Source organism: Crocodylus porosus, unplaced genomic scaffold, assembly GCF_001723895.1.
Source record: "Crocodylus porosus isolate Cpor-Errol unplaced genomic scaffold, CroPor_comp1, whole genome shotgun sequence".
NCBI lineage: Eukaryota > Metazoa > Chordata > Crocodylia > Crocodylidae > Crocodylus > Crocodylus porosus.
This window is the reverse complement of record NW_017728943.1, coordinates 99,502,923-99,524,949: the sequence shown is the minus strand read 5'-3', so window position 1 is coordinate 99,524,949 and position 22,027 is coordinate 99,502,923. Positions and strand designations below refer to the sequence as shown.

General features: G+C 42.1%; 1 protein-coding gene across 7 annotated transcripts in view; it reads right to left on the bottom strand.

The window, feature by feature from the left end:
- Window positions 1–22,027, bottom strand: part of SIPA1L2 (signal induced proliferation associated 1 like 2) — a 196,231-nt gene that overhangs the window by 146,903 nt on the left and 27,301 nt on the right. For all 7 annotated transcript variants that reach the window (XM_019549862.1, XM_019549856.1, XM_019549858.1 and 4 more), the window contains exon 2: window positions 4,100–4,148. The gene's annotated coding sequence lies outside the window, so the exon portion shown is untranslated. The remainder of the gene's footprint in view (window positions 1–4,099; window positions 4,149–22,027) is intronic.

Here is a 22,027-nt window from a genome sequence, read left to right as displayed (position 1 = left end):
CTGATCGTAAAAGGCCACCAGGTTGGTCTGACAGATCCTGCCACTGATGAACCCGTGTTGGTTGCCCCTCTGGACTCTTCCAAGCTTCCTAGCTTCTCCACATCCTTTCTGAATTGCAGAGCCCAGAACTAGATGTAATACTCCAAGTGTGGCCTCACCTCTATTAAGAGGTGTCTCAGAGTCATCACCAAGGATACAGGTTTTCTATTCACCATGGAAAAATGCTCCTTTAAAAGGAAAAAAAAATGCAGGAAACAGTGGGTTTTCCTTTGCAGGCTAGAACTGCTTCAGGCTGAGGGAAGAGGAAGGAGGGCAATCAGGAAGTGGGTGCCATGTGCTTGTGTGTACATGCAAATGGCAGCTAAGCAGCCTGGAGAGCAGTTTCTATAGCTCCCCACAGGTTGGTATGGGGCAGGGAGCGGAGAGGGGCAGAATGAAGCCCCCACAGTGACAGAGGGAGTGAGACAGGGCTGGGAGAGCTGCCTAGCCAAGGTGATACGTGGGGCCTGGGTGAGAATGCATGGCCACGGGAGTCCACCTGGGGGAATGGAAGCAAGCCACAGGCAGCTCATCCAGGGGGCAGCACAAGGGGGTGGGGGGAAGCTCCCCCACTGTGCACAATCCCAAGGAGAGAGGGATGGGGGGCCTGGCCCTAGCCCCAGCAGCTGGGGGCTTCCCTTCAGCAGGAGGCCGCAGGTCGTGAGTAAGCGGCACCAACAAGTCTGGGGAGGGTTGTGGGCTGGGAACGAGGGGCACCTGGTGGGAGAGAGAGTAGAGGGCTATGGGTTGAGAGTGAGAGATACCAACAGGGATGGGGGGGACTGCAGGTTAGGAGCAAGGGGTACTAGTAGACCTGGGAGGATGGGAGGCTGTGGCTTGGGAGTGAGACACACTGGGGGGGGGCTGTGGCTTGGGAGCAAGGGGCAACAGTGAGGCAGGGCACCAGCATATCAGGGCTGCTCAACACCACAAAGTGGGGGGTTGGAGGGTTGGGGGGGACAGCTGCAGCTATACCCGCATCCTGGTGAGCAAAGAGGGCAGGGACAGCTGTGATTTTTTATGATAAAAGAAAATCAAAATGCCAAAATATAAAGATATTTTGAATTTATTGTATGATAATAATTGAGGCACTGGTAGGCTTCTGAATTGCTTAAAGATTATACATAAAACATTGTGTTCAACTGATACCTATACACATATATACAGATATCTATATCTAGGTATCAGTTAAACGCAATACAGACACACACATGTAGTGGCATTTCTTTTTAATCATGGAAAAACATGGATTTGGTGTGGGGGGGGGGGGGGGTTAATCAGAGAATTTGGGATTTTAATCAGAGAACCTGCTATTTTTAAACAGGGAAAATCAGGATCCCTGGACACTTTTTTTTTTTTTTTTAAATCTCAAAATTCTCTTCTGGTGCTGAGTTCTCCTGATTATTTTACATAATCCTTGTGGTTTTACTACTGGTTGCTTGTGCTTAAATATTAGTTATTCCATAAATTCATGATACAGGAACACCAAGAATGCTTTGTTTTGGAAGTGGGTCAGATGAATAAATTAACCTCCTAGTACGTTACTATTCCTTGTCTTTATATATACTGTTCATATTCTCCTTTGTCGTGTTCATCTCCCATCAAAAGAAGAAAAACTTTTAAAAATTGCTTACATGCATACACCTCACTTAGTGATTGTGGCACTACCTTACTCATTTGTTCTCAACAAGGGTGCCATGAGCTACTCTTGGGGGTGCTGCAGGGTGCAAGGAGATCAACTCATCTCAGGGCAAGCTCACATTTGTCCCTGCTGGTCCCTGTGTGTGGAGTTAAGTGCTCACTCCTCTCCTGTTGTGCAAGAAGCTAAGCATAGGCATGTCTATGTCCAAAAAGGTAAATATCATGGTTTCCCCTGCTCACTGGGGGTGGTGGGGCTAAGTGCTTGTTCCTCCTTCCCCTGCTTGTCCTACTCTGCCAGGAGTTAAGGTTGGAACAAATTAGATACTAAATTGGGGTGGTTCAAGTCACAAGAGTTATGGAGGGGTGCTGGATGCCAAAAAAACACTGATCTACCTACTACTGACTGCTTTTACTTGCACTAATAGACATTAAATTGAACAAAACTTATGTCTTCCAATGAATACTGCCAATACAAATCAACGTGTGTAATATCTCTTTCCTCAGATCTAAGCAACTCTCTTCCTCATACACAAATCATCTTCTGAGTAGTTTCCTTGATTTCCCCTTCTTCTCACCTTTGACTAAGTTTTAGAACCCCTGCCAAACACAGCCAAAAGATAAAAACTAAATGCCTACCCCAGCTGTTGTGCTCTGCCAATCCCTCCCACTAGGACTGCTGGATGTTATGCAAATATCTTAAGTTCCTTCCACAGAACTACAAAGACTTCCTTCTGAGCTCAATACAGCAGCTGGTTTGTTAGCCACAGTTTCAGTTCTTTAAAGTGGAACGTTTCCAAGTTTCCTAGGGACCTGGATATATGCCCAAAATGGTCCCATGCCAGTAACACAGCAATGAATAAAAACTGTACTATTGGTCTATCCTGTCAAAAGGAGGCTGTTTAGTAACTCTGCCTCATGTCAGCCTCGATGGACAGAAATGAATTATCCAAGGGGCCTTTCTGTGATCATTCTGTTGTTGATCAAGAAAATGGAAATCTGCCCGTTATTACTATGTAATTTTAGCATTTTAAAAGGGATGCATAATTTTGATAAAAGCATTAATCTTTGCACTATTTATCAAGATTAAAATTCTGTAAGCCACAGGTCTCAGCCTCTCCTAATCTTAAAAAATTGGAAACAATTTGATAACGTAAGCAAGAATAACAGGCCAAAACTGATAGCAGACATTTGACTTGCATGCGACGGATTTTACACAGTGGTATGTATGTGTAACAGTCAAAAGAGTAACAGGAGTTTTAGTTTATTTCCAGTATGCAAGGAATAATATTTAAAGTAATATATTTATAGTGCAATTTTCCAGTGTTGTAGTGCATCAGCTGCTTCACGGGAAATTCAAGTTTGGAAGTAACTATAGTTTGTGACCCATGCTTCCAAGCCCAATGGAAGCAGGGGCATGTAAAGAAAATAAGCAAGATGGTCACCTTTCCTTTCAGAAACTCTATAGCAGATGATACAAGGAATAACACTAATGTTAGCCTGAGCTTCAGTGAAAGAATACTTAACCTTCTAAAATAAGATATTTTTTGAACAGATGCTCCTGTCACATGGAAAATAAAAATCAACAACTTGATAATTTTGTAGGCATATTCTAAATTAAATTATTTCCATTTGTTGCTTCTGCTATTTTTTTTTTAAATAACTGATACTAGGAAAATGTACATGGAAATAACTTGTTGCTGGAATTCATCTATTTCTACTGCCTAGTCATTAAAACCAGAGGCCAGAAGTTTCTATGTTGGGAACTTCCTAAATCCAAATTGTATGATTTTTCAGAAGCAAATTGTAGATTAGATTAAGTGCTCAGTGCTTCTGAAAACCAGGACACTTATTTAGGTATCCAAACCTAAGGATTTAGTTGTCCAACTCATCCAATTTGGCTTTATAATTCTGTCCATATTTGACTATAAGATCACACACCTTTCTACAGCAGTGGATTATGATGTCACACAGGAAATTACTACCCAAAGTCCAGAGCATGTAAAACATTGCAAGGAGCCTATTTTCACACAAATGTCTGTAGAAAATACAACATTTAAGATTAATTCTCTTTAAACAAAATGTTTTGCAAAGGCTTTCCGTGAGATATCAGTGAATCTTTAAGGCTAACACAAACTATAACTGAACCACTTACCCAGACTGCAGCTGCATAGAAATAGATGGGAAATAGTACAATGTACAAATTACAAGTCCAGTTTATGAAAAAATGGCTTAAATTATACATCAGATTTACAATAAAACTGTAACTACAGTAGAAATGGTTACTTTTCATACCAATCCTTCAGATTCATAATTAATATGCAAATTTTGGTAGGCAGCAGAAAAAATGGGATAAAACTCTCATTTTGATTAAAAGCAAATACATGAGTTTCTATATATTGAATATCTGCTGTACACTTACTCATCTGTGCTCTATTTCTTCATGTGTAAGGTCTTTGGTTGCAAGTGAACTGTAAGGCAGAAAATGAAAAAAGCTTGCTGAAATCATAATATTACTAGAAAATATTTACAAATCAGTTTATTATTCCAGTAAATACATTAAACCAAAGCTTAAATGATTTGAAAGAGTTTTAATTAAGCAACTATGATTATACACTAAACACAGGATTCGTCACACTGGTGTAAGTCAGTATCAATTCCTTTCATGTCAGTGTAGTTACATTACTACAAAGCAGATGTAAATGAGCAGGAAAAAAAATGAGAATGTTTGTACTTTTGAAAGAGACAGGACTGTCACTAAAGACCTAAATTTAAAAAACCCTAGATTTCCTTCTTAAAAAGGCACTTATATACTAGATTCCTTGACTGCTGAAGAACCCAGACAAGAAACTGATTAGCGAGTCCCACCTGCCAAGTATTATGATCATCCCTATTATTCAAAGATTCATTTTAACTAAATATGAAAGGGACACAAGAGTACAGTTCACAACTATTTTATTTTGTTATCTTTCCAAAGCATAACAAAGAGTATCTATCCTATACCCTTGGCACTTATTGATGGGGATTTAAAAAAAAAAACACCACACACACCTATATTTATTTTCTAAAATTTTTTTATGGAAACCAAAAAGATTGGAGCACTGACTTTCCTTTTACGGCAAGAAAAGGAAGGGGGAAAACAGACCATTTCTCCTACATTATTATTAACCAATAGTTTTCTTCAGAAGTTAAGCCTCTGAATCCTGGCAAATGAAGGTTACCCATCTGTAACCTAGAGTTGAAGACATAAGGACAGTACAGCCCGAGACAGTGAACTAAGTAGCAGTACCTATGGGACCACTCATGTCATTCCCTGGTATAGTGCCTCCCTCCTCTTAAGCTTAAATGTTTCGAGGGTGGGAAGACAAAGGCTGTGTGCAAACATTTATTTCTAGCATCGGTGTTTCCACTGCTAGAAATGATTCAGGGAAAGGGAGTAGTGCAAACATTTAATTTGCAACCACTTCCTCTTTCTTGCTCCTTAGCCTTCCCAAGACTGGGATGGTCCCAGTCTAGAGAAAGCATGGGCTGCTCCAATCCTCCAATTTCTGGGGAGGGTACTGGAGTAGTGGGGCAAAGCCTCCTCCTGCCCACTTCTCAGACCAGGGATTGCAGTCTGAAAACCAGACAGAGGGTTTTGCAGCTCTGCACCCTTTGGCCTGCTCCCAGTTCCCAGAGATTTGGGAGGCAAAGGGATTATGGCAGGGCAAGGAGCCAATCTTGGAGACACTCTCCCCTGGACTGATTCCTGGTGTATGGCCTGAGCTATCCTGCCCCTGCCATATATCTTGGCAGCAGGAGCAGCATTTAAAAGCTCAGGGGGCAAGAACTGAGCTGGGAAAGCTCTTCTTGGCCCACTTTCCAGCCCCTGGGGCTTTGTAATCCCTGCCCCTGATGCCCAGCTGATCGGGGGGGGGGAGGAGGGAAGAACCAGCAGAAGTCGCAAAACCCCAGCATCTTCCTGGAACCAGGGACTGTCCAATTTGGGAAACAGGTAGAAAGTGGAGGCTCCTTGAGCAGGGGAGGGGAAGGAAGGGGTGGTGAGTAGCATGGCAAAGCCCCCAGCCCACTTTTCGCTCCAGGGACTTTGGTGTGAGAAGCAAGCAGGGGGCTTGCAGTACCACTGCCTCCACACAGCTCCTGGTACCCAGGACCAAAGCAGATGAAGCAACAGGGCAAAAACCCCAGCCTACTTCTCACAGTTCCTTACATGCCAGGGTCCCCACTATCTGGAGAAGAGATGGCAACTGACCTCCTCTCTCTGGGAGAGGCAGAGACCAGAGAGAGCTCTATGGTTCCAGGAAGGAGTTAAACAGTGGGAAAGTGTACAAATGTTCATTCTCCTGGGAGAAAATATCCTGGGAGTGACTTAACTCATTGCATTCAGCTTATTTTTTCTCCCACAACCACTATTTTTGGTTCAGAATAAACAGCATGAACACTTGTGGCTTCTCATGGGGAGAATTCTTCTGGTAGAAACCAGACATCGCAAAAAGAGCATAGCTTGCTGACTGCCTGAACAGGTCTCAACTTTGCTATGTAATGGTATAATAAAGAAACAAAAGCAGTCTAAGGGTACCGACAGATATAAGAAAAAAAAAAAAAAAAAAAATGGTGCCTTACCAAAAGAGGAAGCACTTTAGTTTGACCTGGTTTGCCCAATGCCTGTATAGATCTGGTGCTTCAGCAGGCTTTTTTGACACTTATCTAACAGTTGATTGAATCAGCTTTATTAGATAAGTGTTATAAAGGCCTGCTGAAGCACCAGGTCTATACAGGCATTGGACAACCCAGGTCAAACTAATGCAATGCCTCTTCTGGGTATGCACTGTGCTCAGCACAGAGGCACACAGAGTTTAAAAGAAAGCGTCGTTTTGGGGGGAGGAGGGGTTGACATTTGTAAGCAGCCTAAGATAGCATTTAAAAAAAAAGGAAAAGAAAAAAGAATTAGTTGACTCTAATATTATTATATAAACACTTAAATAGTTAGGATAATTACACAGTTATGTGGCATCACTTCAGGGCAGAGGTTGGCTAGATGCTTTAAGCATGTATTTTCCTTAATATGTTGGATTACTTTAAAGTCTCATCTTATCTCTAAATTTCCTCCATATGCAATATTTATTTAGATGATAGCTACAGCATTCCCACAAATGTGATTACCCTTAAGTTAAACAAAATATGTTCAACTTTAACTCCAGTTTAGCTTTAATCAGGAAAAAAAGCATACTAACAACAATACCAATAAATGTTGCCATTACATATCAAATAATGACATATCCATGTCAAATCAACAGATAAGCTGAAAATCAATTTTATATAGCTTTTGAAGTATTCAGGGTATTTCAAGAGCTTTCTAAAGCACAATGTCAAAAGATGCCAGTGTGCTGCAAAATGTAGCAAAGCAAATCATAGAAAGTTAGGGTTGCAAGGGACTTCAGATGATCACCTAGTCCAATCCCCTGCTCAAAGCAGGACCATCCCCAACCACATCATCCTAATAAAGGCTTTGTCTAGCCAGGTCTTGAAAACCTCCAAGGATGGAAATTCCATGACCTCTCTGGGTAACCTGTTCCAATGCTTTACTACCCTCCTAGTGAGAAAGTTTTTCCTTTCATCTAACATGAACTTTCCTTGCTGCAACTTGAGACCATTGCTCTTTGTTCTGTCATCTGCTACCACTAACAACAGTCTAACAGAAATATTACCTTGTACACCACAACAATTAAAACCCTTTCTACTATGATAGGTGAGATTACTCAGACCAAAAGAAATCCATGCTGTCAGTCAAAAGTGAGCTTGTGAGTGTACTACAGAGTTTAACAGGAGTAGGTACCTCTCCAAAGCATTTTATAGAATAAAATATTATATCACATGCATTTCTCTAACTAAGGGTGGACAAAAATGCAGTCTGCATTCGGCCCACCAGGGCATTCTATCCAGCCCATGGGCCCCCTAAATATACATTTTCTAAATTTACCTGCTTCTGGCTGCCTGTCAAAGATGACAGGAGCCAGGGTCAGTAGGACTCAGGGGAAGCCAGCAGAAGCCAGCAACAAGGTCAGCCAGGCCCTGCCCCACCCCCCAACTGGAAAGCTCTGTCTGCCAGTTTTCGGGCTGCTTCACCACCACATGGCACCCAGCTGCATCACCAGACTGCAAGAACACGGGATTCACGCTGGTACCCCAGGGCCAGGAGTGAGAGAGAGCAAGAGAATGCAAGCAAGAGTAAATGAGAGCGAGATTTCATAGGGCAAGTCCCACACGCACACCCCACCACACACATGCACCCACACTGCCATACACGCAGACCCCCACACCCACACCTCTTCACACACCCCAGCAACCCTACCCCCACACAGCTCCCACAAACTGCATACCCACCCACACCCCATATATCTACATACACACCCACATGCTCCTTCACCCCACACTCACAAGCCCACACCCTCAGCCATACCCCACAACCAACACACTAACATCCCCCCACAAACCTATACCCATGTCCCCACCCCCCACAATATGTGAAAATAAGACTTCATTTAAGCTATTGTGCAATAACCTCTATGTTTCATCTGAATCAGGTAAGAAATGACAAAGTTGTAGGCGTTTTCATGATTCCCCATTATAGCCTATGGGTGAAACGGCGAAACAGCACTGAAACAGCAAAACAGCTTTGACAAAACAAGATGGAACAGTGCTTCGAAATGAAACAAAACAATGAAACGAAACACTATCCCTTCGAAACGGCAAAACAGAAGTCAAAATGAAATGGCGCTGTTTCACACAGACCTACTTCTTACCTGTGTCTGTCATCTCTTGGCTTTGGGAAAGAAACATCTCTTTGCTCTATGTGTACAGAACCTAGCACAATAAGGTCCTTATCAACTACTGGAGTTTCTATGCACAAGAGTAATATGTAGTAGTGTTGGGGTGATGTAGCCATGATCATCCAGGAAAAAATGTGAGAGGAAAGTAGTTTTGAGAGTGATATCTTCTGCTGGGCAAACAATATAGTTGGGATGGACATAGACAAACTTTTGAGTTCCACAGTACCTACACTTCCCTCAGGTCTCTAGAAGAGAACCAGACACAGCAAAGCTAAACAGCACATGGAACAAGGACTTGTGCAAAACTCCATAGGTAATTTCTTTTATATCCTGTTTTAATTTATCAGGTCACAAACAGACAAGAGAGATGCAGTAGAAACTTGGTAAGTGGAAAAGCAAAACTGTTCAGGCGGGTTGCTATCACCTGTAAAAGTGCAGAGATTACCAACTATCACTCAGATTACAATGGGCCAAGACATTATTGTCTGTGTTAAATCCCTGGTTCTTAGTGTCCAATAGGCTAATGAATTTTTGTTTTTAAATTCATTAGCCTATTCAAATTCATCTCTCGAAGGTGTTTTGTAAATTTTCCTTCAGCAAGAGAACTGCAAGATCAGACAGGAAATAGTTTTTCTATAGAATATTTCACTTCTTTTTCTACAAAGTCAAATCAACAGTCAAAGCATATCAAGATAAATAGGGAACTTTCATACAATAAAAAACAACACTAGTCTCCTTTGGAAATTGAATGAGAAATGGGATCATACTACACCACATTCAAGCTACACTACATCAGTCTACTTGAGTAATGCAAGGATAGCAAGACGACTTGAGGAGGAAGGGGAAAAGCAAAGTCATCATAGCCTAAATTACTGATTGGCCTGATGATGAATCTTCATTCATTTAGAAGAGAGGATCATCCAAAATAAAACTGCAGCGTCTTCACCATCTTCAGTTAATCAATATCTACTGGATGTGCTCGTGTCCACAATATTTAATCCCCCGCAATATACTGAGATAGAGACTCACTGAACAAACCTAAAACAACATTTCTCACTTTCAAATGGAGATGCATGCAAATTAAAACATATTATTTTTTAACCAGCAGCATATTCACAGCATAACACAGCTGTTCTACAGTATCTGTAGACTAAAAAATCATCCTGAAATGTGCAACAAAATTAAGCACATTTCTTTTCATAAAAACATATGAAAGAACACATTCTAGCTTCTCCCAAAGCTAGTCACATCAGAAGTCATTATTTTAGTTGCATTTCTAGGTCAATGAACAAGATAGTTTTGAAATTCAAACAGAGTGAGAACAATCTGTCCAACAGCAGGCATGGAGAAAACTTAACAGAGCACAGAACATTTGAAATGATTCATATTGTCTCACAAAAACTAAAATTTCTCTGCATCATCAGATACTTTTATATATAATCTGAAAATGTAATTTCAAGATTGTTCATTTATAATATCAAATGTCGCCTTTCATCAGTATTTCCAAATACAGGATCATAATCTTAAAGGATGCCCGAAATGCTAATTATTACACATGGGGTAAGGGGAGGAGATCTGATCAAATCAAAAGGAAAGACCTAGGGATCCTGGCAGGCTGCTCATGGCCCTGCTCCCATTCAGAACACATATGGAAATTATGCCTGGTTAGGGGGAGGAAAAAACAAAAAAGAGCAAGGTAATTTTCTGCTTCTCCTTGATGTCATTGATTAGACTGGACAACACTGCTAGATTTTTTAAATCAGGTGGGAATTTCTCTCAAGACAAGACTGATACTGCATATGTGGGATTTTTCACTTTACTCTCAGAATCCTGGAGAGACATCTTTTAGGTTAATGAGTAAATACAGGCATTTGACAAGTTATACCTTTATAAAAGCAAGTTAGTAACTTTATTACAACTTGTAGTCACTGCCAGTGTAGGGAGGGACTCAAAGAAAAACAGGACTTGGGAGGACCCTATGGGCTGACCCTATTACCGTGGAAAAAGGAGATACCTTGGTCCGGAAAGACTTAAGGTACCCTTTCACACAGTCCCTCATTCCTTCTAGCAGGCATTGGGTAAAGACTGAAAGGTGGATTAAAACAAGTGAAAGGGAGAAGTAGAGGGGCAAGCACGAGTAGCAATCATTTGGCAGTGCACTGGACCCAAATAAATGTTTGGTATTTTGAACCGAGGGAGATTTGTCACCCTCCCCTAACATCAAAGTTAAAAACTGGATTGTCTGTTTGTACAGATGTATACTCTGTTATTTTACACATTGCAAGCACTAACAGAATTGGCTTAAGAATAGGAAAGAGCTAAAACTCTCACATCAATGATTGTTCAACCTTTTAAAACTCTACAATATTCCTTACATTACTGACTGGCCAGACTCAATTGTGCAACAAAAGCCTTCCTAAAGATACAATAACTATTGCTTTTTCTCTTCATGGTATTTGATTATTGCAAGTTGAACTCCTCCTTTCCCAATCCATTTCCCCCTCCCTCCCGCAAAAAAATCAAGTCAATTGCAACCAACACCTAGCCTCAAAAAAGTTACTAAAAGCCTCTCCCCTAGCAGACACAAACTTTCCCTTAGGGAATGCTATTGTAGATATCACAATATGACCTTCCTCTGCTTAAGTATTTCACTGCTCAACAAAGCATGGAACAGTGAAATTTCAAAGTATCACCACCTTCCAAGTTCACACCCACTGAAACGAGCATGCAGTTCCCAGCTCAGAACTATTGTTTCTGGCAATCTAAAACCCCAGGCAGGTGTTGTGGTCTGAGTAATATTCCCTCTGGGCTTGAAAGTTTCCTTTTTTTGGTACCTCTGCATCTGATCAATAATGGATAGGGTTGGGCAAGCAGGTTTAGCTTTAGAGGTGGGGCCCAGAACAGAGCTGCAACTCCAGAAGTAGCCAGCGTGTGGGGAGCCCACCCAAAGCCATAGCAGCCTGGGCCTGGACCACAGCAGCATCAGTAGCCAGAATACCATGATTCCTTTCCCTAACAGGTAGGACTCTTCTCTCACACTGTTCTCCAACGCTCGGCACAATACTGCCAACCCTGCCCCGTTAGCTATGCCTCTGCACCTAATAAAGGGATACTTTGGTGGACACAATAGAAATCTATCCAGCCTTCACGCCCACCTGTCCTCAAATCTCACACACTTTGGAGGAAAAAAATTCCCTAGCAGCTGGTCAAAGACTATGCAGGCTTACCTTGTGATAGAAACAGCAGAGAGGTGCACCAAGTGAGAACATTAATTCAAGAAGGACTTGACTTAGGGTTTTTATTCAGATAAAGGAGGTTTCAAAACATGATCAGAGTAATACAGAATACTTGTTAACAGCTCATAAAAGCCTTTCCAGGTTTCAACCAGTTAAAAGTGACAAGTACAAACCTCCCCCCACTCCTCCAGCAGCCTCTGCAACAGCTTCTTCATTTTTTCTAGCACTTCAACAAGATCATCCAGGTCATAGATACATTTGTTATTTAAGGACTGCCTTTATACTTCAAGGTATACATTTAGTTCAGAAACACTTCAATTTTGGAAAAAAAAAAAAAAAAAATCTGTAAAAGAGATAATATTTACCCCAACAAATGATGAAGCCACTTTCACAAAATGGTTTTATGCATCTTTGGATAAGCAATAGGGGTCCGTGAGGCAGGCCCTATTCACTTCGGATTCAGCCCAAATCCGAATCTGAAGATTTGATGCAGATTTGGCAAATCAGCAATTCTGACAGACACAGCTTTAAAAGTTTTGTCTACACACCTCAAGGTACCAGCGTGGCTCATGAACACTGCGATGCTGGGGCAGACGGACTGTCCCACAGGAGTGCAGGGGGGTCCTCCATGTGCTTGGTGGTGAATCCAGAAGTGGACCACCTCCCCCAGACCCAGGAGGCACCAGTTGCCAAGCTGGGGGGTGGGGGGGAGGCAGCACACTCCCCAGCAGACCCAGAAGTGCTTTTGGGTCTGCTGCCAAATCACACTGGGGACCCCCTGCACTCCTGTGTGACACTCCACGCGCCCCAGCATTGCAGCGTTCACGAGCCACCTGCTACCTAAAGGTATGCAGAAAAAACATTTAAGGCAGTGTCTACATACAAATCTCCGAATCTCTCCACATCGATTTGGAGGGTTCTGATTTGATTTAGAGAAATTAAAGGGTCCTCTGATTCAAGTCAGAGATTCGGCCACTGAATTGGGCTGAAGCTCTACCAAATCGAATCAGGGACTGCAGTTTCGTACAGCCCTAATAAGCAATAGTATTTCAATATCCAACAGGTTTTTACTTGCATCAGTAGCCCTACAACAATTTCTAATGTGTTATAAAGGGCAAAATTTCTTACACTATCGCTATTATTTTTTTAATCCATTTTGAAGCAACAACCCACAAGAATTCACAAAAGGCAATTCCATTTTTAATGGAACTACAATGAAGCTCAAACTAAAGCTTTTTAATCCACTCAACAAAAAGGTAAAACAATAAACCTATTTGACTGCTGAAGCAACCTATTCAAAGAAGTAAGTTTCAGATTCTGAAAATTATAGCATACCAGAATTGTTGAAATGCATATTTTTAATGACAAAGTGAAAAGTTCTTTTGTATTCTATTATCACTCTGTATTTCACAATAAGATGCTACTTTGGGCTCCATCAGGAAAAAGGAAGCCATCCACACTGGACTTGGAAATGTCAGACTAATCTCCATTATCCAAAATGCACAACACAGGATCTGAATACAATCCATAACTAGTTATGAGTATCTTAGAGTACCTAACTTCAGATCCATAAAATGTTTAAATAGTATGCCTCAACAGCTCCCCAGAACCAGCTTGGCCTCTGCAGTCTCTCTTCTCAGTACAGTACCTTTTTAGCTCTTGTTGCTTTCATATTAATGTTGAAACAAAAACAAAAGCCTTAAAGTCATAACCAGCAAATTTGCAGGCACAGGGCTGCATGCTTATTCCATCATTAGGCACTGCATACAACACATCTGAATAGGAACACGTTAATATACAACTGGACGGAATAGCCTGATGATTATGCTGAGGCCCCTGCTATCACAGGCAGCTATGTCCTTTCATCCATTGATCAAATTCTATGTTAAAAATAGGTAGGTTTCTGAATCCCCTTTTCTTATCAGAAGGTATACCTAAAGCTCACTCTAAAATAAAAAACATAGAATCATAGGGCTGGAAGGGACCCGAAGGATCATCGGGTCCAGCCCCCTGCACGAGCAGGAAAGACATCTGGGGTCAAATGACCCCAGCCAAGTGACCATCCAATCTTCTCTTGAAGACCTCTAGGATAGATGATTGCACCACCTCTGGGGGGAGCTTGTTCCATAGTCTGAACACCCTAGTTGTAAAGAAGTTTTTCCTAATTTTCAGCCTGAAGCTATCTTCCAGGAGTCTGTGGCCATTGTTTCTAGTTTCCCCCCAGGGCGCCCTGGTGAAGAGTTGTTCACTGAGCCCCTGATGTATGCCTCTGATATAGCAGTAAGCCGCAATCAGCTCCCCTCTCAGTCTTCTTTCCTTTAGGCTGAGGAGTCCGAGATCCCTCAGCCTCTCCTGGTATGGCTTGCCATGCAAATCCCTGATCACATGAGTGGCTGTTCTCTGGACCCTCTCAAGCTTTACCATGTCCTTATTGGAGTGTGACACCCAGAACTAGACACAATACTCCAGCTGTGGCTGCACCAAGGTTGAGTAAAGCATAACTGTGGGCTCTGGACTTTGGGTGAGGTGGCATATATTTCTTTATAGACTTGTACTTGTCTCCTTTGCCCATAGAATCGCTCCCTTGAGGAGCAGCCACCCTTCCTGTAGCCCACAACCACTCTTCCTGGAGATGAACCAAAGTTATATACATTGTCATAATTGGGTTCCCTGTTCCCCTCTCCAGTTTTATGTGCAAATTAAAATCTAAAGCATAGATGAGGAATCATTTATGAAGATAACACAGCAAATTATAAAACAACAACATTTAATTTTAAAATTATGTACTTGTATATTTCATAATAGCATTTAAGTGATACAGCACTCTGTCTCTCTTCTGGGAAAAAAAAGTACAAAAGGAGTTAACCCATATACAAAGGAAAAGAGAGGAGAAAACGAACACTCATGCTTCTTTTATTTGCCCCGACTGAAATGCAGCTGGATGCAAACAGGGTTTCTGATTTGTCACTTGCCAATAAGAACGCCTCTGAAGTTGTAGTTGAAAATTGTTACAGGTAGTAATGGCAGTGGTTGGTCAAAGTAAAAAAGCTTTAAGAAATGGAAAGAGGAAACCTTACATTTCATTTTGATTGTTCTTTATGGAAACTGCTTTAGTTTGACCTTGGCTCCTTACTGACTGGTAGGAACTGTGAGGTAGCATAAACTGAGATATCACTGACCAGTTTTTTGTAGCCTGCAAAATGACTGGAGGTCCTGTGGTTTCAGATGCCAGCAAGTAATTTCTCACATAATTTTCCTTCAATTTAGAGAAAGGTATTACTCTATTATAAAAGATTCTGATAATGCTGAGTAAGCTTAAAAATGTGTTACTACACACTGTTTTTAAATGAGCTCTTTTCTGAACACAGAAATTCATCTCCTTCCCTTTTGCCCTGCACCTTAGGTCTACTAGAATAAACGCAACAAAATATACCTAGCCCACACAGGCACACTGCAATATGCAAGTCAAAAAAAAACAAATTTAGCACCACACGTAGATTTCTAAGTAAATTAGAACTTAACCCTGCTCATACCTACCGAGTAGAATAGGTAACATCACCCCCAAATAATATGAACAGTACTGGCTTTCTTCCTATTTATTATACCATTCAGCAAGGTTAGATGTACAACAATAAGGATTCAGTTATTATTCAACTTCAAATAATTTTTAACATATACAAGAGCAAAGAGTAAACAGAGTATTGCCAATGAATATTTAGTGTTTGGTTTTTTTCAGTTCTGTAATCAAGTCAAAGTTCAGCCCAGGTTGATAGCAGTCAAAAGCCATTCCCATCTATCCAGTGCACATGATAGTTTATCTAGAATCAAATGGTTGTCTTAAGCAGCCAAACTTGTTTGATGTAGGTTTCTAAATCAAAATGTGCTGCAACTATTTTGGAAAAATTAAATTTCTGCATCCAAAATTACTCCAATAATAAAGTCTTTATAACCTTTTGTTCTTAACAAATGTTATCTTCCTTTTTGTGGCTCTTGTTCTGGAGAGCTGCAACGTGCCACGATCACAGATCACCGTTGAAATATCCTGCTGAGAATGTATGCTACACATTTTCTCTTAAACTAAGAGGCAAGAACCATCGTCAAAATTACAGTGCAAAAATACCCCCCCCCCTTTTTTTTTTTAAAAGAACCTCCCAGTTGGTTCAGCAACCTTCCTAAATTGAACACAAGTTAACGCTATATATAAACATGCATTTTCAATCAACATTTTGATCACCTTGATGAACAGAAATAAAAACACATTCAGGGCACATCTACAACCGCGTCCAGATGAGTGCAGTCATGTGGTATGTTGCACCACAGACACGTCTGCAGTGCCATATACCACACATGCAGTTGTTCTCTGCACTGCAAGGACAAAAAAAACCCAAAGGAGAAAAAAAAGTAGAGCAGCACATATGGGGGCAGTGCCACTCAAAACCAGAACCAGGCCAGTTGGAGCCACGCTGTGGTTGCCAGCCAGGCTCCAAGCAGCAGAATCACCACTGGGAGGCTCCCAGGACCCAAGGTAAGGATGCTAGGGCCAGCACGGTAGGGGGGCCTACCACTCATGGGGAAACTTGCTGTGTGCCAGAGCGCATGTAGCCAGGGACAACTAATGGTGGTTCAAGGTAAGCCACCACTCGGGAAACAATGTCCACACCACATATGGACACAGCCTACATAGTTAACCTGGTGGTTATAGGTACTAACTTACTGCTCCATAATCAGCACTACTGTGCACTGTGCATTAGAGCTGGCACACACTTTTTTGTGACACTAATGCATGGCTATCACATGTATATATCATCATCTCTCCAACCAATTCTGTTACTGTGAATAGGCAAAAGATGGGGAAGTTTTGTTCAAACCACAAAATTTATTAAAAGTATTTAAGTAAATTGCCTGCTTTGTGAAACTGAGTGAGGAAGAACAGCCAAGCTTGAAGACACACCATCAAGTGAAAAAGGAAGCAAGTTATCAAAACAGACAAAATAAGAATTTGTATTTTAGGTGTACCTGAACAACATCCACATCAATGTGAAATAATACTGAGAGGATGGGGCGTGTAAAAATACAGCCCGAGCGCCAGATCTGGCCCACAGAGAAATTTTGCCTGGCCCACAGAGGGTCCCTCTACCCTGTCCTACACAGGCACAAAAGGCTGTGGTGCATGCAGCTAGTTCTGCCATGCTCAAGCATGTAGCAGGACTGGGGTAGGGTGGCAGCAGGACACTATTTCCTGGCAAGCCCAGCAACGGTTCCTTCTGGCTACTGCTGCTGGACCTAGTCCCCCTGCCCAGGTACCCCAGCCTGTCCAACCCGCACCCACCGGCAGGGGCAGGACCCACTTGGGCAAGGCACACAGCACTGTGCAATGGGCACAGGTTCCATGGGCACGGGATCATGGCTCTGCCTTAGGCCCTGGCCCTACTCGGTTACTATCCCACAACCCTGCCCTGTGACCCCAGCCTCACCTACCCGTCCCACTCCTGAACACCACTCCCCATGCACTTGCAGCCCCTTCCCATACAGGGAGTTTTTGCACATTGCTATGCAAGGTGAGGGGTTGCTGACACAGCCTGCAACAGCTCAACAAAACATCTTGTGTGGCCTGTGGGCCCAAATAATCTGGGACAAGGTCAAGTGATAGGAAGTATGAATTAGGCTTGGTATCACCCGGTGCCAACATTAATACAAATGCAGGTTAATCTAGAAGTTGCTGTCTTGCTCTCCTCTTGGGACAACATGCTCTTAATTAATGTAGCTTAACAGGATGTTAAACTTGACTTATGAAGCTTTGATCCTTACATAAATTACTTCAAACTAGACAGCATGATGACCAGACCCAAATATTTCATATACTACAATAACAATGCACTATACTGAGTTACGAGCTCTGCAAAGGAAATCTATTTCTGAATCTAATACTTGGGTTTGATTTAGCATAATATTTTCAGTTATCCAGAGGTAGACAAATGGTTCATCATTCAGACAGACTGTATGCTTCTGGAACTGTTCTTACTTGGTGATAGTGTCTCCCCTTTAACGCTGCATATTCTTATTACAGAGATATTTCTTCAGAAGCAAATCTGAGAAAAGGACAATTGGTCTTGGAGATTTTTATTACTATATAAAAATGTGAGGACCAACACATTTAAGGTTTGAGTCCAAGTACATAATGTTTCTTTTTTCCCCCCGTTCTAGTTTGTCTAGGACAATTCACATCTTAAAAAATATCTGGGCTCTTGGGCCCAACTGCACTATGTACCCATTAAATCCTGGGATTTACCTTAATAGAATGAGAAAGACAACACTGCTTTTCTTTTAATGAAGAAACTTCATTAAAAAGGTATTTGAAGAGTAATGCCAAGTCAGTTTATATTTTGAAAATTGCCACAAATCTCAGAAGTTTAAAAATCAGTAGATTTGTTTTCTCTTGGCTTCTAGCATGTTTCCAAGGCAGGTAAACTTACATGTGAATCATTCACTTAATCATTTTAATTCCATTTTTAGACCAGAAATGAAATAAATAAGCTAAATAAGTGGACAATTAGGGAAGTTTAAAAGGCAGTCAGCCATACATAAAGACTACTGGAATTTCTATTTGCTGGAAAATGTTAAAATTACAGCACAGATGACAGTCTTTTCTAAGAAAAAGGGCACAGGGTGAAATATTCAGAAGGTCACTGAACATAACTGTCATGAGTGAAATTGGTCTTTTGCATGCAGATAACTTAATCTGAAGAAGTATTCATAAATCTGAAATATGCATGTTTCCACTGGAATGTGCAACGTGTTGCTTCAAGCTCCAGAAATGTCAGCTTCTTTCAGGCCAAGGCCAATGCAAACAAAACTGCTGCACACATTCAGCACCACATTCCCAAAAACAGGTGCTTAAGCTGCACTGGCATAAGGTACATGCACATCAATTAAGCATATGCATACCATATTTGCATAAACAAATGGGTATCTAGAGTTATAATTACCTGTCTGGCCACTGGCATATGTCGATGCTAGTTTTACACAAGCAATGAGTGCATGCACAATTTCAGTACCCATGCTGAATGTAATCTTTAAACTGTAACATTTGTTGGTAACTTCTCACTCATTCACCATATTCTTTGATTGTTCTAGTACACAGGCTTAGGTTTAAATGAACTGATTTCCTTCCTATGCAGTGCTGTATTCTGAAGAAGAATTTCCTCTTTAAAAAAGGTAAATGTCTAAAGATGCAGCCTAAATTTTCAGTCAACATTACAAAATTTGAATGTATGCAAAGAAGGTATACTTCTTTTTCTTCTTTGCCTCTGGAGTATATGTTAAAACAACTCCACAACTCTCCAAAGCAGAACTGATAAATGTAGACTCACTAGTTAACCATTTAAAGCAGAGGTAGGCAAAATGGTGGATCCTGCCAACAGCTGGATTCCATTTCCTAGCAACCCATGCCTGCAGTGCTGTGGCCAGTTTCCATGAAGGCTCCAGGAGTGGCAGCACTGTGACAGCATGGGCCAGGGTTTCCATGGAGACCAGCCCCAGCAGTACTGACAAAGGATGCAGCTGAGCATGGAGCTGCTTTGACTCTGGGACTGGGATCTTGAAGGGGTGATAGTGTGGTCAGAAGCTGAAGGCAGAGTCACGATCTGCTGCTGACACACCCCTGCGCAGGGCGTGTGGGCAGTGGTTGCAGCTCTGCCCCTGCTCTGGACCATGCTGTCATCACCACAAGATCCCAGCCCTGGAGCAGCTCCCCACCCAGCTGCAGACCCTGCCAGTGCGGCTGGGGCTGGTCTCCATGGAAGCCACTACTCCTGGGGTCTCCATGGAAACCAGCTGCAGGGACATGGACAGGGGCTACCAGGAAATGGAGTCCAGTGCTGGCCTGATCCAGTCTGTGGGCCGGACTTTGCCCCACCCTAATTTATAGCCCTATTCTCAAAATAAAAGGTTTTCTATTCATTTCACCTAGACTACACTAATGGCTAGTGGAGGCTACCAGCTTAGGATTTATATAACTGTAGCTGACTGCTTTGAAGATGAAGAAAATGAACTAAAACTATAAAGGACTCAAAACCAGGATAGCTAGCTTAAAAAGAAGGTCATACCATTTATCACTGTCTTTAAATTTGTGGACCCAGCTGCATTTACTATTCAGAATGTCAAGTCTTTATTGCAGAAATAAGCACTTCACCAATCCCCACAATCTGTTCTGGCTCCATACAGCATCTTTTTATCAGGTCATTTCTTTCATTTTGTTATTTCTGTTTCTTTTAAGTCAGCTCACTTGTTCATATTTATTGAGGAAAAAGTATGCATAGTCCTTTACACGGTTTTCCCTTAGCCTAACTTTTAATGTTTTAACATCTGAATTGAGTTTTATTTTGCAGGCACTCGTCCTTGTAACCTTTTATCTAATAGCGCTTGTTTTTTATTCTGCTTCATTCTTCAGCTTTGCCCTATTTTTCCCTTTCAATGCGTTTTCCTCTGTGTGCCTTCTACCTTTCCTACACTGTTTCCTTCTATATCTTGATTTCTCCTCTTTTTTTCTCCAGGATTATCTGATGGTATCTCCTATTAGCTGTTTTTTGTTCTATTCAGGTTCATTACTTTGGCATTCAAGCACTACTCAGCAGTGATTAAACCAAACAGTTAGCATCCATCATATGTAGCTCTTCCTTCCTCCCTCTCCCCCCCTCTGGCAGGGAACGGAAATGAAGTTATGCAATTTTGTTGTTAAAGGATGTATGCCAAGTTACATGTATAGTTATATATCACAGCACATCACCTCTCCTCAAACGCCAGAAAAAACAAACTGGGGCCTAGGATGTTTCCTGAAAGTCGACAAGTTTTGGCTATTCCAAACAACAGCCAGAAGGACACTCCAAAACCTGAAGACCTTTAGATATACCTTTAGTATATCAACATATACTATTTTTATTACTACTTATCCTATACTAGAACTGAAGTAGATTGTTAGTATAAATGAGGCAACTTCAAATGTTATTTCCAGGTTACATGTTAAACTGCAGCCAACCAACCTATTAACATCAGAAACATGGAGCATGATAGTCCTGCCAGTTTCAGTACTTTTTTTTAATTAGGAATTATCTAAATGAATTTGATTGGTGATCTCCCTTCTATTCCAAAATAGGATATGCCAATACGTAGTGGTAGTTTTAAGCATTTCATGGAGTTCCTGAACAATTATTAGGGTGACAAAACTGCCTGAATCATCTTGAAGTTTAGGCAATGAAAGCACTATGGAAACACCTAGAAATGCATGTCAATGTCACCTTAAACACAGATCACTAAAAGATCTTGAGAACAGCTCTGCAACCCAGAGCAGGAAGATATGGCAAGGGACAATGCTCAGCAGCAGGATATGAAGCAGAGCTCCACAAACAGTTCACCTACCAAAGAAGATTAAAGGGACTGGGATAAGTGTATGGAAGGGAAGGACAAAAGGAAGTGCCATTCTGGCTCTCCAGTGGTGTGTGACCTGTGGAGTTAACTGTACCCAGACTGCTTTTTCCCCATGTTGCAACCAAAAAAGCCCAGAAACATGTGACGAGGAAGAATTTTTTCTCCTACTGTTTCTAGGTATCCTTTTTCTCCCTCACTGCAGCCCTCCACTTTCTCTGGAAACATCAGGTATTGGCTGCATCTGCCACTGGGGAGTTTGGCCGAGGTGTACCAATCCAGCTGGAACTAAAACCTGGAGGGAGGGTCATATCCAGAGGATCTTGCCCCTAGGGGTCAAACTGTATAGCACAGGGGTTGTCAACCAGGGGTACACATACCACCTAGGTGGTATGCATGGGTGGGCAGGTATGGAGTGCCACCACCCACCACTCTGTGCCCCTGCCTCCCAGGAGCAGGGCTGGGGAGGGGGCAAGTGAGGGCAGCAGCGGCCCTCTGTAGGCCACACAGCCACTGCCAGCCAGCTGGATGGAGGGAGGGGGCAGGGTAGTTTACATGCGACAGGGCACATGCTTCCCCATGCCTCCCTCAGAGCTGTGTGCGACAGCAGGGAGCTGCTCTTGCCCTCCTCAACCCATCCCCCATGCCTCCAGACAAGCCATCTGTGGCTCCATCCTGCTCCTGGCCCCAGGGTCACATTCATAAAACCTGGCTGGACAGCATCTGCCCCTGCCCCGCTCCCTCCCTCTCTGTGGGGACCTCAGTCTGCCAACCCCCACACCCCTTTCCCTAGGGCCACATTATATTCTCCCAATCCCAAACAGTACGTCTCCCCACCACCCTACAAAATGCCCCTCCAAATTT